Genomic DNA, 19,441 nt, shown 5'->3' with positions numbered 1-19,441 from the left:
ACTTGGCCAAGCTCATCCTCCCCTACCTAAGGTGTTCAAATATGATGTTTTCTCTGCCTTAAATCTTTAACTCCTGATGATCCTTCATTTTAGTATTCTGAGCTCAAATACTGTAACCTCAGTGGGCATTCCTGACCTAGCCTAAATTAGTCCTCAGCACTACTTCTAGTCAAAATATTTTGAATCTTATTTCTATTTGAAATTATCTTGTTTATTTATTTATTTGCTAATCTTATGCTACAACCTATTAAAATGTAAGCTCCAGAAGAAAAGAGTCTTTATTTTTCTGGTTCACTATGATATTTCCAGTACCCAGAATAGGACATGGTGATAAATATTTATTAAGTGAGTGGACGAAAATAAAAATTGTGAATAAATCAATCCTCTGGATATTTTTTTTCATAGGACCTGCTATGAAACCAGATTTTGCATAATGGACTGTGTAAGATTTCTTAGATTATTTTTATATATCTTTATTCATTATCTTGTTGATTTTGGTAGGAGGAACTTTAGCTGTTCAAGAACATCACTAACAAATCTTTGCAGCTTTAGATATCTAACTGATATTAAAAATTACTATCTGATTTAAAAATCATTTTTCTCATCCAGCCAATTATTAAGTGGTACAAAATAGAGTCAGAAAACTACAGAGCTATAATTGAAGCTTTATTCAGCATGATCTATATCCATTAATCAATACTTAAGTAATCCTCTTAAGAGTACTATTACCGGGGGACTTCCCTGGTGGTCCAGTGGTTAAGAATCCACCTTCCAATGCAGAGGACATGGGTTCAATCCCTGGTCAGGGAACTAAGATCCCACATGCTGTGGGGGTACTCAGCCCATGCACTGCAACTACTAAGCCCACACACTCTGGAGTCCAAGTGCCATAACTAGAGAGAAGCCCACATGCTACAACAAAGAGCCTGCCCGCCACAATGAAAGATCCCACGTGCCGCAACTGGGACCAAACACAGCCAAAATAAATAAATAAATAAATTTTAAAAGAGTGAAAGATACCACGTGCTGCAACTGGGACTCAACGCAGCCAAAATTAATTAATTAATTAAGAAGAGTGCTATTAAAGTTAATATTTATTATTTTATTTACAAGGGTATTATGTGATATTTTTCTTTGTTGAAATTAATACATCATCTTGGCAGTGATTTGCTGATCAGTAACATTAAAAATTTATCAGAGAAAGAATGTTATGTAACTTCCCCCCCCACTGGAAAATAATTTTATTGAGATTCTACCAGCTGTGCAATCTGTTCTGACATTAGGCCCCTTCTTCCTTTGCAATTCTGTCCTTAAGGGGTCCCATGAATACTTTCTTCTCCTCCACAGTCTGGAAGCAACCATGGCCAAATTTGGAGGTGGCATCAATAAACTTGAGGTCAATCTTCTTCAGGGTCTCCCATTTGGTCTGCACCAGCAAGGACTCATACATGGTGAGCACTTGTTTCTTGGTCCCTACCATGCAGCCTTTGAGCATGACAAAGCCATTGGTCACTTCAACATAGTGGACAAAGCCACACAGAGGTTTGATGTTCTTATCAGACAGATCCTAATCAGTAAAGATATTTTTCTTGATCAGTTTGCTGTCCTTGATGAGGTAGCCCTGGCCAATCTTGTAGATCTTCTTGTTGATCTCAATGAGGTGATGGTAGCCTTTCTGCCTAGCCTGAGCCACAGAGAAGGCCACCAGGGCAGGATGTCATGCCCCAATACAGGCAACTTTATGCAGCCCTTGGTGGGTCTTATGGAGCAGCTTCTTGGTGTGCCAATGGCGGGTGACCCCTATGTAGCCTTTGCCCTTTGTCACCCCAATGACAGCAATCATCTCATCCTGCCCAAGCACTTGAATCATAGGGACCTGTCACTATAGCCTCTTGACAGCCCAGTCCAGTTTTTCGGCCCAGTGCCTCTGTTCACCTGGATCTCCATGAGGTGGACCTTCTTCTGATGTATAGGAAGCAGATGCCTCTGGTTGTGGGCAATGACACAGATGACCTGGTTGTACTTCTTCATGCTGCTGAAGTCCCTCTCCAACTGCTTCTTGCTGTTATGTCCTGCCACTTCTTGCAGTATTTGGTAAAGGCCTTTGTCTTACATTTATGCCAGTTTTTATAGAAGTGCCTTTTGCATTCATTGCTGAAATGCTCAGCAAAGGTGGTCTTAAAGGTCTGGAGGCTTCGAGGTGTTTCCACATAGCCCACAATGCCCACAGTCACCACGGGCAGCAGCTCCACAATGGTCACAGCCTCCACAACTTCCTTCTTGTTCACCTTGCACCCTGGCCTATCGACCTCCCTCACCATGTGGGTTAAGCCAGTCTTGTAGCTGAGGAAGGCTGTGAGGTGTACAGGCTTGGAAGAGTCATCTTTGGGGAAGCTCTTCACCTTCCCATGGTGCCAGCTGCTGTGCGCTTCTGAGGCAGGAAGCCCAGGGACCCATGCTTGGGAGTGGAGAAGTTCCAGGGAGACATCCTGCCATAGGATGCTGCCTGTAGAGCAACATTATGTTACTTTGGATTAATTTCCTCCCAGGGAACTCATGTTGATTTTCAATTATCCTCACTTTTTATCCAACATGGTCATTGCCCATTACTTTAACAATCAGTTCCCGAATTTATTAAAAATAGCACATAACTTTCCAGAATCTGCCATTTTGGAAATGGAATTGTGTATCTGTCTTTGGTCATAATATCATTCACATTTCCATTGTTTTCCAATAATAATGATAGTGGCCATGAAATTGTACCTTGAAATTCACTATTCTGGAAAGCAATTAGTCAAGACTGGAATGAATGGATTAATTTAAAGCCAATAAGTGATTTCTTATGAGTTCTCAACTTACTTTGAGCTAGAATCCCCTCTTTTTGATGTTTACTTTTTTCATTCCTGTTAAAAAAGCTAGGCTGTAGCATGCCATAAATCTTCAAAGTGAAAATACTGCCATGGATGCTATACAGATCTTATTTTGAACTTTGCTTTAAATTAGATTTCAGGTTTCATTGAAAGCAGATAATTTGAGGAAATGGGATTACATTAAAGACAGTATATTTCATATGTGAATTATCTGCAACTTTAAACATCACAGGACAATTATGAAAGATGTTGAGAGCAGTGAAACAGGATAAGCTGTTTGTTTTGATAAGTAGTTGTGAAATCAGAGAAGAGGCACTAAGAACATAGAAACAGAAAATAATGTTAAGGGATTAATGCAGATTCATTGATCAGGGGATGCATTGACTAAGTTGGCAAGAATAATTAAGAATGAATTATATAAATACAATTTTTTCAAGTTAAGAATTTTCTTTGAACTTTGGAAAATGTTCACATAAACAAGCGTTTTAAACTATTAATGGGAAATTTGTGTTGATAAAGAAATAAAATACATATGAACAAATCAGTTAACGGTGAATGTAACCCTCACCTCCAAACAAAGTCCAGTGGCTGTAGATAACACCAGATTGTGATTGACTAACACTCAAAGAACAATTAAAAAATGTTTTATTTTAAATAAATAATTTTATGCTTTTTATTCTTTTGACTATTCATTTCCTAGAAATATCTAATGTACTGAAATATTTTCTTTGGTTATGAAACATTTTCTTAGACACTAATCTTCATCATAATTCCTTCTTTCTTCCGTTATGAGACAAGATTCGTTCATTAAGAATAAAGTGTACACTAAAATTAACATGTATAAAAATGAACCCTGGAAAGGTAGGCTCAAACATGGTAAATGTATGCCAGATTTTCTAATAAAAATTCCTAAGAAATAGTTATGTTTGTTAGAATTTATTATGGATTACATTTTGAGTTTTCCCCCTACATCTGCTTTTCAGTTCATACATGAGAAATTTATTCAAAGTCTAAGAATTACTATATTATTTATTTATAAAACTTTTCATGCTTATCTCTAAGTGAATATGGTAAAGCTCAAGATATACATAAAATAAAACTGATAAACAAATCATAGATTGTAAAAAATGTGGAGAGAGGCAGGTCAATATGCTAAAAACTGTAGTTGAAGATTCAAATAAGATTTTTTGTCTCCTGGAAGTATTATAGAACATCTGTCCAACCCAGAGTCAGTTCTCACACAATGATAAAATATCAAAATTTTAAAACTCCTGGATGTCTAGTGTAAGACTGGGCTTATGTCAACCAAATAAGATAAACTGTTATAAGTATTTCCTGCAAAAATCCCTATTGTAAAGGTGGAGGGGATATTTTGTTTAGAATGATTTATACTGATTGCATATATCAAAATTAAATTTATGAGATAATTACTTTTTTTTACTTTTGCCAAGGTTGAAAGAGTCTTAAATTTCCTACCTTATTATTAAGCTTTGCTGAGAAGGCTCACTCTCTACCTTCTGACCCTTGAGTTGCCACTTAATGGAAAATGTGATGAGGCTAAATCTCTTAAACAGGAAGAGGAATAGAAAAACATAACTCCATGAATTCAATATTGAGAATGCAATCTGAAGTTTGAGAGAATAATTTGGCAAAGCTGTTAGAAGGAATATCCTGTTAACATTTGAAAAAATAAAATAAATAAATAAAAACAAATGTGGTCCTGAATTTTAAAATTCTATTTATATCAGAGATTCAGAGAATGACATACAAACTAGAATGAAAGCTTGCCCTATGACTGTCAGCATTCTAATGGCTTTCTAAGCTGCCACATTGTGACCTATATTCATCATGGAGTGAACAGTAAATGCTATCAATAGGGAAAGATAAGAAAAATCAGAAGACACAAGAAAATTGGCTAGTTGTGCATGATAATAACTTTCATTTGTATAGCATTTATTTACAAAATGCTTCTACATAAAGATTTTCAGTGTTGTTCAGCTTGCAAGAAGCCTCATACAGCATCTTCTGCGCTTAAACCAGAACTGTGACCAGCCTCTCTAAAGAGCCACAGCTCTGAGTAATCATTAAAAAGTCATTTTTTTTTTGGTAAGAATTTTTTTCAGGTTCTACTTTCCATTCTTTATTTTGAATCATTTGTCCATAAACAATAACATGTGTCAATGGAAAGACATTATGAGATTTTTAGTTAAGGGGGCACAGGATCTAGTTCAGAGTACCTTCAAGCTGCTGGATATTATTAAGGTACTGAGGTGTGGTAGGCAGAATTCTAAAAATGATCTGCAAGATTCCCTGAACAGTGTCTGGCACATGGTAAGTGGAATGAATGGATGAACAGAATTAATATTCTTGCTTTAATCTGGTGTTCTGATTTTCATCACTTGGCTTTGTATTATGATTATCACTCTCTTCCTAGGCCTTTGGGATGATCCTTTTGGATCAAGATATTACCTCAACTTCTGCCAAAAACTTCTTTTCTCTGTTACTTTCTGCTTATTAGCATAAAATTCTCTGCAGACAAGCCCAACTCAGCATTTCCTGTATCATCACCCAGTACAGACACAGACCATTGCTTCCACTTCTTTGGTAATCTCTCCATACAATTGGTTCAGTAAAGACAACAAAATATGAAGAACCAAGCTGGGGAAATAGCAAGAACAGAAGTCTACTGCCTCTAGAGAAGCTCTATAGGAAATTACAGTTCAGGACGGGAGGACTGGAAGGTTAAACCACGAGAAACTGGCAATTTTGAGGTAGGAGATAGATGGGCCCCTGTGCTGGACAGCTGGTGTTTGTCAAGTGGCGTAAAATTTAAAGCTTTGTTCTCACCCAGACACTCCAAGGACAAAGCTAGTGGCAGAAGCTGAGCTCTGCTGAAGTAAAGAGATAAGATGACCACTACTGAAGTCAAGGGAAACTTCTCTATCTGCACATACACAGGAAGGCTCCTTGGGGGTCAAAAAGGGAGGGCGGCACCACCCCATAGTAAGTGTGGATATGCACCCACAGGCCTCTGAAGTGGGATCCATCTTAGCAAAAAGGTGCGCACACGTGTTGGGAAGGGTCCTGGGACCAGTCAGATGTGGAAAAAGAAACAAGATAATTGGCCAAAGGTAAACAAAGACCCGGAAGAACTGTCCTATATAAATGCTTTAAATCACCTCCTTACTGCGCTCCTCATTCAGGATGCCCGCACTACTCTTCCAGTGTATATTTCTGCCTAGCTTTTGACTTAAAGAAATAAACGTTTTCTCTGTGTGCTCTCCCATACTTTGTGCTCTGTCTCTAATAATAAACTTTGTACCTGTTTTTACAGTTTTTACCTCCTTGAAACATTCTTGCTTTCAAATGGGGGAAAGAGCCAGGACCATTTTGCCTCTAGCCTCTAGCCCCTGGTGGTCTAGCAGCTAGGATTCCTGGTTTTCATCCAGGTTACCCTGGTTCAATTCCTGGGCAGAGAACTAAGATCTCTCTTCAGGACCACTCACTGCTGTCTCTCCGAGATCAATTTGAGTAGATCTAAGGAGATACAAGGCCATAGACAGAAGAAAAGTGTTTTTAGCAAGAAATTGATTATAAGTGGGAGAAAGTGTGGTTGACATTAAAATTAGTCAGAATGTGAGAATGTACAGAATGAGGAATGTAAGCAAGTAAAGGTCCAAATAGTGTTCTTTATCTGAGCATGCTCTGCCTGCAGACTCCTGTGCCCCAATTCATAATTGAAATATCATCAATGTAGAAAGCACTTTATAAAATTTAATGTTTCTATTTCCAGGTGAAATTTGAAGTCTTCATTGGAGTAAATTAACTTCAATTTAACTTTGTACAGATTTTATTTTATTTTTTATTTTCCTTAAAGGCAATAGGAGTGGCACAACCTTACCTCTTCTTAGAAAAATATATTGCTTACATGTGTTAGAAGATCTTAAAGAATTCTCCTGTCACTTAGGGACGTTTTAAGTTAAATAAGGTAAAGCTACCTATGAGGGGTTTATTAATTCTGATAAATAAGATCTTCTCTAAGACAATTTTCAATTTCTTCAAGATCCATTGAAGAGTCTATGAAGAAACATTACTGTAATACCTGAAATAGCTCCCATCTCTCCATTTTAGGAAGCTTCTCTAATGTTCTCAAATGTGACATGAAAAAAAAATTACCTAGAATGCCCTTTTCTCATTTTCACTTCCTTCTTTCTTTCTGGGTAAAAATTCCCTTTCTGCTGAAAGCATCACCTGCTTAATTCCATGAAATTTGAATTTTTATTTTGCTTTTCTTTAGTTTTTATGTCATTGCTTGGTGCTATATTAATTAATATTTATTATAGAGTGTGCTATAAATGTAAAATATGTAATTGGTAATGTAAATGAAGTTATCATAGGTCTATTTTGTGCTATCTATGGAATTGCATGCTACAGTGAAAAGAGAGTTTTTGATTTTATATTTAAAATTATCTAGAATTGACTTACTTCTCTGAGCCCTTATATTCACATTTGCTTGAAGGTCAAGTAATGCATGGGCTTTTAAGAGTCAAGATGGCTTATTAAGTTCCCAGCTCTAATCCTTACTAGCTGTGTCACTTTGACCAATTAATCTAATCATTGAGGATCTCAATTTTTCATCTGTAAATTGGGAATTATAATAATGTTATCCTTATAGGAATTTTTATGAGGCTTAATTGAGATATTGTATGCTGAAAGTGTTACACGTTTCTAGGTTTTATTAAGATTGATATTATCTATAAAGTGGGGAATTCTAGTAACTGTCTTAATAAGCTGGTATAAGGAGTCAGTATGGCAGAATATCCAAACAACAAAGTTTGGATAATATTAGCATTTGAATGCTCCTCTTTAAACTGATCCTTCCCTCCTAATCCCCAATGCATGCAAATAGATATTTGTTGTTTTTAAAATACAACAGGACAAAATTGATCCAGCAGTGCATTTTACCTCCTTAGTGGAATTCTACTACAGAGTTTCACATGGACATAGCAGTAGCCTTCGTTGATTTGTCCTCATAATAAAAACATAAATCTGTTATTTTTAGTGCACACACTGAAAACTATGGCAGGAAGTTCTATTTCTATAGTCATTGCCCATTATTATGTTTTCTTTAACTCACATAAAATAGTATTACTCAAGGCATAGGAATGTATCCAATAGTTGCACTCACATCACCTTTATGATTTCCACCCTAAATCTCCTAAACTGGTGCAGGTATTTGTTCAGAAGGAATGCTGGAGACAGGTGCTATAAGCAGTCCAATCCTGGGAACTTGTTCCCTTAGTGGCAGGGAAGTCCTCATGTAGTCTCATCAATGGAGGCTTTAGGAAGACGTATGGCCAGACCTCTTATTGCTTTAGGAGATAAAAATTTCACTTTTGGAGATGTGATCACAACCAACCCCTCCTGATTAGTTTGAAGAGATTGTACCATTTTTTCCTGAAGCTAGTGAAAGGGGAAGACTTAGAGCCTCTATTTTGTGTGCTCCTCTTTGCAGTGTGTAGCCGGGGGAACAAATAACATTTACCCAATTTAGTTGTTCACTGTTATAATTCAAGTACAGTACTCTATACTCTGAACATTTATCATTTCAAACTCAATTGGAAATGAATATTATCGTGTCTCTCCTAAAACTTTAAAGCCAATTAAAACTGCTGCATTCCAATATTTGAACAATGCCTGGAAGTACAAAATTCAGCGGGTCTTTTAACAAAATATGTAAAAATAAGGTTTATAAATCTACTAATTGACCTTAAAACTGCTTCCTAGGAGAGCATTACAAATTTCCTCTCAAGAGCATATCAGATCATCAAGAAGAGCCTATGGTCAAACAACTCATGTGATACCACAAGCTAAAATTTATTGACTTTCCCAAGGTATGCCCTGCTTGTTACAAACACATGCATATATAATTAAGTAGCGTGTGTGAAATAATAGGCCATGAGACCTAAATCATTTACTTTCTATAAATGCCACCAGGGTTCTGGCTAATAGGCTTGGATCAGTTGATAATTACAACAGAAGGAGAATGTTATTAATTAAACAGTCACCATAGCATAATCATTAATAATTGGTTAACTCTGTGGGTTTTAGTGTCAGACAAATCAGTGATTGGGATCCCCATTAATAATAGTGTCACCTTCTTTAAATTACTTAACATCTCTTAGCTTTAATTTTTTCACCTATAAACTGGGAATAATACCTTTGTGTGGGGTTATTATAAAGTTTAAATAATATTACATAGTAAAAGCTCAGTGTATTCATTGTTATTTTTATTAATCATAGTAGAATTTGGAGCCATGCAAATTCTGTTCCACGAAAATTACACTAAGAAACTAAGCATTGTAAAGTATTGTTTACAAAAGTAAAATAGGTCTGGATTCCCTGATTTCCAGTAATATTGAAAATTTGAATTTCTCAGCAGAAAAGGGAAATGCATATTTGATGAAAGAGATTAGGTTCTGAAACTGATTTAGAAATATCAGTATGGATATGTATTCTGGATGTATTTTATGCTTATGGAGAAAAACATATTTTTTCACTCTGTACACTGAAAAGGTCAATTATCAACTCAGTAGAAAGGAGCAACCTTAGTACACATGCTGTGGTCTCTAAATATCATTTCCCACTAAAAAGGAACTAAGGCTCATTAGAAGTCTGGCACACAAAATGTACAAAGAAAACCCCTGGATTATTTTGTAATGACCAGAATGCAAGGAGTCTATCACAGAGGCTATGATTGTATTAAAAAGATTTTAAGAGAACTAAAGAAGTTTCTACTGGTCAGGAATGGGACAAATTGCACATTAATAAGCATAGTAAACCTAAAGGATAAAAGGCATCAGATATATTAAAACCTATGAGATCATAATGATATTAAAAAGAGAAGTGAAATTGGTTAAGAGTGATATAACTTATTTTAAAATTTACAAATAAAGTTAAAGTATCAAGCTCTTTTCCTGACTTTTTATATGTACTCTTCCACTGGAAACCAAATGGTAGATGAGATTTTTCTCTTTATAGAAGCATTCTAGCTAATAAAGGAAGACGAGATGATGGTACTAGAATATCACCATTTCACAACCCTAATGGTTGAATGGATTGAGACATCTATTAGCAATGGCTGCTGCTACCACAAAAAGAGAAACAATCAGACGTGTATACCTTCTGATGAAGGGACACAGCACTGTCTATGCAATACTCTTGCCAAAAATAATTCCATGAACAACTAAAACTTGGATTTGATGAAACTCTAGATCCAATTTACAGGGAATACAGAGACTCTGGTAGAACACCACATCGGTGCCATAAGGAAGTATCAAACATTACCAGAATATGGGACACTTAAGATGAACAACCTGGTTTCTTTAACAAATAAATGACAAAATTAGAGAGATAAAGGGATGGAGAGAGAAGAGAGGAAGAGGGGACATCTGTAGACTAAAGAGACATAAGAGCTTTATTAACCAATAAAAATGAACAGACCTTATTTGGATTCTGATTTTAAACAACAAATGATGATAAAAAAAAGAATGTCATTTATGTGGCAATTGGCAATTTGAACACTGGGTAGCCATTGGGCAATATATTAAGAGATGTGTTAATATTTTTATATGCGATAATGTATTATGGTGATTCTATTAAAATAGTAATTATCTTTTAAAATTCCTGTGACATATTTTCAGATAAAGTGCTAAAAAACATAGTCTTCCTATAAAGCCTTATTTGACATGTGTTTTTCAGGTAATTTTTTCACTTAAATTTATTTTTTAAATAATAAAAATATTTACTAAGCTTTTTTAAAATGTGGAACTAGCCTTCAGATCATGTAGCTATAGTTAAAACAAGTCAAAATTTCTGCCTTAAGCCTTTTCCTCAACTAGACTATCAGCTCCCCAAGGACAAAGACTGTGGCTCATTAATTCTCTATCATGAGTGCCTAGAATAATGCTGGTTATAGTTGGTGCTGAAGAAATATTTATTTGAACTGCTATTGAACTCAACTATATATTAATCATATTATCACAGACAATAAAGATTCTTCCATATGAGTGAAGCACACACTGTTTTTTTTTTTTCCAATTCCTTTGGTCACAGGACAAAGAGGCTTTACAAAAGCATTGAGGATCATCATCCACTGGACTCTGAGTACTCCTTCTATAAACAGGACTTCTGTGGAATACTTTCCTTTTGCAATGGTCACAACACAGCAAGCTCCGACCCCCACTACTCACTTATCCACAGAGACCAGTTGCCTTATTTAGACTGAATAAGGTATAGCTTGATCAGATATGTGATTTTTAAGACAATAAAGAAGCAATACATTCCATTTCTCTAAACTTTTCTGTCTGATTTTGGTAACATTGCAGAAAGAAGGTATCTGAAACTATCATCCTAAGATTCTCTGAGCTCCAAGGAAGATGTAGCCCTTTTCCAGATTTAAGAACACATTCCTACATTGCTTGACTGGGCTACACAGTTTGAACATCATAGAAGTAGGAATGCCCTCATTTGTTACATGCTTGGGAAATAAATTGTGATATTTTCCATTCTAGATGGTACAAACTTTGCAAACAATTGGTTGGTTTCTTTTTCAAAAGTCAATTATTTCTTTGTTTTTTTAACTTGAGGAGTACTCAGGTAGAAAATAAAGCCAAACATAAGTTTTACTATAAGAAAATTTATTTCAATTGTGTGGCTGGATTAGACTTAATTTCATGTCGTGTATTTTTCAGGACAAAAAAAGGAAACTGGAAAGAAGATTCACTTAATACTTTCTATATGCTTGGCCCTTTGCATGTTATTATCATTTAATCCTCAGAGCAACCAGGAGTGGGGGACATTTTATACATTTTACAGTGGAGGAAGTGATAGCGTCAGGAGGGTGTATCAGTGAGGTTAATAGACTTTTAAACTTACCTCAAGAGTTATGGAGTAGATTCATACTGATTTGTCTGATTACAGTACCTATATATGCTCCATTCAATTATAGTAAACAATATCTCTTGGAATAGGGAGGTAGGTGACTATTCTCATTGTGGCAGTCAAAAGGATCCAATAACTATCTTTCATGTCATATTAGATATCTATGCATGATACAGAACCTAGGAAAACTTGGATTGTGTTTCAGAGGAAATCTCTCCAGAGAGAAGTTGAAGGTGATTCTATAGTCAGGCAATTTATAGCCCCGGTGGACCAGGATATCATCTTTTCTGAAGTATTTTTAAAAATCACAAATACAAACAAAATTAGAAAAATGTATATAAGGCCACTTATGAATATAAGAATGTGGGCATACTGATCTCTTAAGGTCAACTGTGTCATAAATAAGTTGAAAGTATGATCTTACAGAGAAGCCTATATTTAAAAGCTATATTTTATAATAAATACCTAACATATTCACGAGATAGCCAACCTTATCATTTGAACACAGATCTCTAGCCAAACATTGCATCATTTATTAATTATACTAACTTTTACTTTGCCTTGCTTGCAAAGAATTTGCAATGCATTTATTAAATTCTGCAGTACTCTCTCCATGGCAGATAAAACAGTTTGTGATGTTATCTTCCTGAGGCAATGTTGATTGTTAAAAAGATGTCTCTATATTAAATTCCTTTTATATAAGTTAGTTCTATGGTATATCTAAAGGTTTTACCTACACTTATTTTTGTTCTTTGTCCATTTCTCTATGGCACCATAAGGAAATGCGATATGATTACAGTATGTTCCCAATTTTGGTGTTTCTACACAAAGAAATACCCTAGTTTCCTTTTAATGTGCATTTAACAGTAACATTGTTATTTGCTAAATGTCTCAGCTTGAGCCAAAAAGTATAGTTCATAGTGCAATAAAAGCAATATTCTTAATCTGAATCAGAGGTCCCTGGGTTGGTGTGTTATTGTTATCATTTCTGGATACAACTTTAAAAGCTATGCTTTTTTTTTTCCTCAAGCATTATTCTTTTTGGTATATGTTAAAAGATCTGATTTTCCTGAAGAGAAAAATCCCACATCATGGTTCAAATAAGATAAGGTATGCTGTGAAAAGTTTCATAATAAATAATTGTGTAATTTCAAGTGGCTGTTCCACCTTTAGAAAAGCTTCTATACCTCAATCTGTGGATTGAGCCTTGGCTCAGGTAGAATTGTAGGAAATGCCATACCAAGTTGTCAAAGGAAACAAGGTCTAAAAGCTGGAGAAAGTCAGTCAGCCCTAGAGATGATTTACTTAAATGTTAAGAAGTAATGGTTAATTAGGGCTTCCCTGGTGGTGCAGTGGTTGAGAGTTCGCCTGCCGATGCAGGGGACATGGGTTCGTGCCCCGGTCCAGGAAGATCCCACATGCCGCAGATCAGCTGGGCCCATGAGCCATGGCTGCTGAGCCTGCGCATCCGGAGCCTGTGCTCCGCAACGGGAAAGGCCACAACAGTGAGAGGCCCATGTACGGCAAAAAAAAAAAAAAAAAAAAAAGAGCTACACCTGTCTCATATTACCAAACTCTTACTTATCCTGTTATATGTTTTAATCTCCCTGATCCAGCACTCTCAGAATCCATTCCTAGATAGAATATCTCGGTTCTTCCCAGTATATTAGCCAGGTCCTGAAGCTCATGTGCTTATATTCACTCTTATCCCTTAGCAGACCCAAGTAATGCTGAGATTTGATAGCATCCTGAGGAAGGCAAGCATTATGCTATAAGACACCTGTCTAATCTAAGGCTTCTGTATAATCGTTTAGCAAGAAGCAAGGGCTTTATTTTCCAACAAAAGGCAGTGGGAGGCAGGATCAAGATGGTAGAATAGGAAGACACTGAACTTACTTGTTCCCACAAACACATTAAACTTACAACTACATATAGAGCAACTCTTGCTGGAAATGACAAAAAGACTCACAGAACTGCTTTTCTACAACCAAGGATACATCATCCAGACAGGAAAATCAATAAAGATACAGAAAATACAGAAGACACAATAATGAAACATTGGCCTTAAATGGCACATTATAGCATATGGTCCTAATAAATATCTGTAGAACATTCTGTTCAAAAACTGCAGAATACACATTATTTTCTAGTGCAAGTGAAACTTTCTCCAGGATAGAACACATCCAAAGTCACAACACAAGCCTCAATAATTTTAAGAAGATTGAAATTATATTAAGCTTCTTTTCCAGACATAATGGTATGAAATAGAAATCAATCACAGGAAGTAAAATGGAAAACAACACAAACAAGTGGAGACTAAACAACATGCTACTAAAAATCAACTGGTCAATAAAGAAATCAAAGAGGAAATCAAAAAATACCTTGAAATGAATGAAAATAGAAATACAACTTTGAAAAATCTACAGGACATAGTAAAGGCCATTTTAAGAGGGAAGTTTATAATGATACAGGCCTACCTCAAAAGCAAGAAAAATCTCAGATAAACAATATAACATTCCACCTAAAGGAACTAGAAAAAGAAGAACAAACAAAGCTCAAAGTCAGCAGAAGGAAGGAAATAGTAAAGACAAGAGTGGAAATAAATAAAATAGAGACACCAATAAAATGGACAACTTAGAAAAAATGGACAAATTCCTAGAAATGTGTAATCTCCAAAACCTGAACAAAAAAGAAATAGAACAGACCAATTACTAGTAATGAAATTGAATCAGTAATTAAAAAACAAAACAAAACAAAAACAACTCCCAACAAACAAAATTTCAGGCTTCACAGGGTAATTCTACCAAAACTTTTAAAGAAGGGTTAATACTTATCTTTCTCAAACTAATCTGATTTAAGAGAAATTTAAGAGAAATTTAAGAGAAAGGGACACTTCTGAACTCATTCTATGAGGTCAGCATTACCCTGATGTCAAAACCAAAGATCCTACAAGAAAGAAACTTACAGGTCAATATTTCTGATGAACATAAATGCAAAACTCCTCAACAAAATATTAGCAAAACTAATTCAATCACACATAAAAAGGATCATAATCATGATCAAGTGAGATTTATTCCAGTGATGCAAGCATGTCAGTGTCTGCAAATCAATGTGATATATCACATTATGAAAACAAAGCATAAAAGTCACCTGATCATTTCAATAAATGCAGAAAAAGCATTTGACAAAATTTAAATCCATTCATGGTAAAAACTCTCAACAAAGTTGGTATAGAGGGAACATACAACACAGTAAATGTCATTTATGACAAACCCACAGCTAACATTATACTCAGTGATAAAAAAACTGAATGTTTTTCCTCTAAGATGAGGAGCAAAACAAGGATGCCCACTCACCACTTCTATTTAACATAGTATTGGAAGTCCTAGCCAAAGCAACCAGATGATAAAAAGAAATAAAATGCATCCAAATTGGAAGAGAAAAATAAAACTGTCACTATTTGCAGACGACATAATAACATATATTGCAAACCCTAAAGACACTACCAAAAAACTGTTAGAACTAATAAAGAAATCTGGTTAAGTTACAAGATATAAAATTAATATACAGAAATCAGTTGCATTTGTATACACTAATAATGAACTACCTGAAAGAGAAATCAAAAAAAAATCCCATTTACAATCAAACCAAAAAGAATAAGATGTCTTGGAATACATTTAACTAAGGAGGAAGAAAACCTGTACTCTGAAAACTATAAAACATCAATGAAGGAAATAGAATATGATACAAATAGATGAAAAGATATCTTATGTTTATGTTTTAGAAGAATCAGTATTGTTAAAATGTCCATACTACCCAAAGCAATCTACAGATTCATTGCAATCCCTATCAAAATACAGCATTTTTCACAGAACTAGAACAAATAATCCTAAAATTTGCATGAAAACACAAAAGACCCTGAATAGCCAAAGTAATCTTGAGGAAAAAAGGAACAAAGCTGGTGGTATCACATTCCCTGACTTCAGATTATATTACAAAGCTACAGTATGGAACTGGCACATGTAACAGACATGTTCAATGTAATAGAAAAAAGAGCCCAGAAAGAAACCCACACACATATGGTCAATTAATCTATGACAAAGAAGGCAAGAATATACAATGGGGAAAAGACAGTTTCCTCAATAAGTGGTGTTGGAAAAATTGGACAGCTACATGCAAAAGAATGAAACTAGAATGTTTTCTCATACCATAAAAAAAGTGAACTCAAAATGGATTAAAGTCTTTAAATGTAAGACCTGAAACCATGAAACTCTTAGAAGAAGATATAGGCAGTGTGCTCTTTGGTAGTCTTAACAATACTTTTTTGAATCTGTCTCCTAAGGCAAGGGAAACAAGAGTAAAAATAAACAAATGGAACCTAATCAAACTAAAAAGTTTTTGTACAGCAAACAAACCATCAACAAATGAAAAGGCAACCTGCTAAATGGGAGAAGATACTTGCCAGTGATATACCTCATAAGGGCTTAATATCCAAAATATATAAAAACTCATACAACTCAACATAAAAAAAAAAATCCAAATAAAATGTGGGCAGAGGACTTGAATAGGCATTTTTCCAAAGAAGACATATGATGGCCAACAGACACATGAATTAGTACTCAACATCACTAATCATCAGAGAAATGCAAATGAAAGCTACAATGAGATATCACCTCACCCCTATTAGAATGTCTATTACCAAAAAGACAAGAAATAATAAGTGTTGGTGAGGATGTGGAGAAAAGGGAACCCTAGTACACTGTTGCTGGGAATGTGAATTGGTTCAGCCACTATGGAACACAGTATGGAGTTTCCTCAAAAAATTAAAAATAGAACTACCATATGATTCAGCAATTTCACTCCTGAGTATTTATCTGCAGACAATTTGAAAAGATATATGCACCCCGATGTTCATAGCAGCACTATTTACATTAGCCAATACATAGAAGCAATCTAAGTCCATCAACAGATGAATGTATAGAGAAGATGCGGTGTGTGTGTGTGTGTGTGTGTGTGCATGTTTATGTACACACATATATATAGAACATGTATATGTAGTACATATGTGTAAATTTATTGCAATATTACTCTGCCATAAAAAGGAATGAAATCGTGCCATTGGTGCCAACATGAATGGACCTGGAGGGTATTACATTTAGTGAAATAAGTCACATGGAGAAAGACAAATACCCTATATTTTACACTTATATGTGGAATCTAAAATACAAACAAAAAGTATAGAAACAGTATAGAAATCAAATTTTATTAATTTTTAAACATTTTTTAAATAAGATTTTTAAGAAGCTATTGTTAGGCTTACCTTTACAAATGGGGACAGTAAATTGAATTTCAGCATGCAAACTTAAATTGAAATATTAGGAGGAAAAAAGATAAATAACCCTGACAGAAAATAAATCAAAACACAATTTTTGAGGCAACCCATGCTAAAAATTTGAACTTTTGATCAATTCTCTCTCACAACATAAGAATTAAAAAGAAGCCCCAATCTATAGGAGGCTTCATATATTGGAGTATCCTCATCAAGATAAGAGCAAAAAGTACTTTCTAATTTCAGAAGCCTGCAAAATGCCTTTAGCTCTTTCAGATTTTCAAGACATCACAAGAGCAGTGACATTTATATGTTAGCCAGGACTATTTTCCCAGCTTTGCTCAGAAAGCAGTTACACTTCTGTTCTGTGTCCCCTGACCTCCTTGACTCTGCTATTTGTCTAGTGGAGCCTGCTTGACAACAATCATATGATCTTTAATCAGAACTGTTTTTACCAGTGATATCCCAACAATTTCACATGAAAACTTAAGATCCACCTGGTCTCCCTTTATCCAATTCCACATATATTTAATAAATATCAGCTATGTTCAAGTCACTGTCAAAATATTATGAAAATTTGGAAATGACAAAAGAGATTATTGAGGGTTCTTTCAATGCAGTGCTGAGTTTGTCCTTTTGATCGACTAGCATATTTTATAACTCTGGAGGGGCACAGATTAACTTGCACATTTATGCAGGGTAGCGATGCAAATAATTTTTTCCACTAGAAAAGACACCACAAAAGTTATAGTTTAGTAACATATTGTACATTAATCAGTTTTGTATCTCATCTAGCAATCTTATCCTAACATTCGTTTATTAAAATTTCTATAAGTAGTTCTTTAAATTCTCAACTGAACCAGTTTTAACATTGCTTCATTAATGAGTTAAATATCTTTGCCGTGTTCATTTTACATTTTTATGAGAGATATGTTATTACCTTTAGAAAGTTATACATTAGCAATGCTTTCCTAGGTTCTATGTCTCCAACCCCTTATTGAAACTGAGAACAAATTAAAAGCTCTGAGTGAAAATGAAAAACAACCTATCATCATGTTGAAGATGATGATTGTGGTGGTGATGGTATCTGCATGTAAGAAGAAAAAACAGAGAAACCAAAATGATAATTGACACAGGTTTAAAGAAAATATTACAGGGCTTCCCTGGTGGCGCAGTGGTTGAGAGTCCACCTGCCAATGCAGGGGACACGGGTTCGTGCCCCGGTCCAGGAAGATCCCACATGCCGCGGAGCGGCTGGGCCCATGAGCCATGGCCGCTGAGCCTGCGCGCCTGGAGCCTGTGCTCTGCAATGGGAGAGGCCACAACAGTGAGAGGCCCACGTACCCCAAAAAAAAAAAAAAAATTACAGATTGGAAAAAGTAGTGCATCTCTCTCATTACAATTTTTAATGGTTATTATTTTTATACTGCATATATGAATAGTTTTTTCAGTTATTATTGAACTTTTACAAATTCTACCTTATGTTTATTCTTACAAATTTTCCTGTTGCTGTTTTCCTTAAAATCTTTAAAAGGATGTGGGAAGAGTAATTACATCTGTATACAGTGAGCAAACTAATGCAATGATATAAGGTGTTTCTCCCACCCACACAAAGGAAAATGCTATAAAGGATAATATTCTCTTTAAGTCAACACAATTCATGGTGACAAAAAAAGGTTTCACAATGAAATTTCTTGATGGGAAGTTATTAAATTACTAGCTAATTTTTAAAGCAACAAAGTCAAAACTCTAACCATTGAAATCAATTCTGTGTAATAAGTGCTTACATAGCTCTCTATCTAATGTGAGATAACAAATTATGCATCCAAAACTGATGATGCCTGAATCTCCATCAGAGGTAAAAGAGTGAATTTAATGCAATGGATTTTACTACATCGTCAACTGTCCTTTCTGTCAAGTGTATAATACTAAAGATTTTTCCATAGAGTGATTACATCTGTGTTTCAAATTTAGATTTCTGTTTCTGGACAGTTAACTATCACAATTGCTTTTAATTTAATGACCTGCCAATGCCTGGATACTACATTTGTTCTTCTCCTTGAGGAGTAGGGTACATCTATATGTATTGACTCTTTTTTTTAATTTTAATAATTCTTTCAGCACAAGAAGATACCTGCAAACATTTGCCTGAAGATGTGCTTATTTAGACTATTTTCAAAATTCTTATTTGGCAAAGGTTTTTTTTATTTTTTTTTGAAATTTATTCACCTCTTCCTCTCTGACAACTCTTTAAGTAACAGCTTTTACATTTAAAACATTTCAAATGTGATATGATCAA

At 35.1% G+C, this 19,441-nt stretch overlaps 1 pseudogene across 1 annotated transcript; it reads right to left on the bottom strand.

The window, feature by feature from the left end:
- Positions 1-1,279: 1,279 nt before the first annotated feature.
- LOC308607545 (large ribosomal subunit protein uL3-like) lies at positions 1,280-2,488 on the bottom strand (annotated as a pseudogene). Its single transcript has one exon. The product of its transcript is annotated as a large ribosomal subunit protein uL3-like (transcript).
- Positions 2,489-19,441: the final 16,953 nt, after the last annotated feature.

Source organism: Mesoplodon bidens, assembly GCF_964165515.1.
Source record: "Mesoplodon bidens genome assembly, chromosome: 19".
NCBI classification, from domain to species: Eukaryota; Metazoa; Chordata; class Mammalia; order Artiodactyla; family Ziphiidae; genus Mesoplodon; species Mesoplodon bidens.
This window is presented reverse-complemented; position numbering and strand designations above follow the sequence as displayed.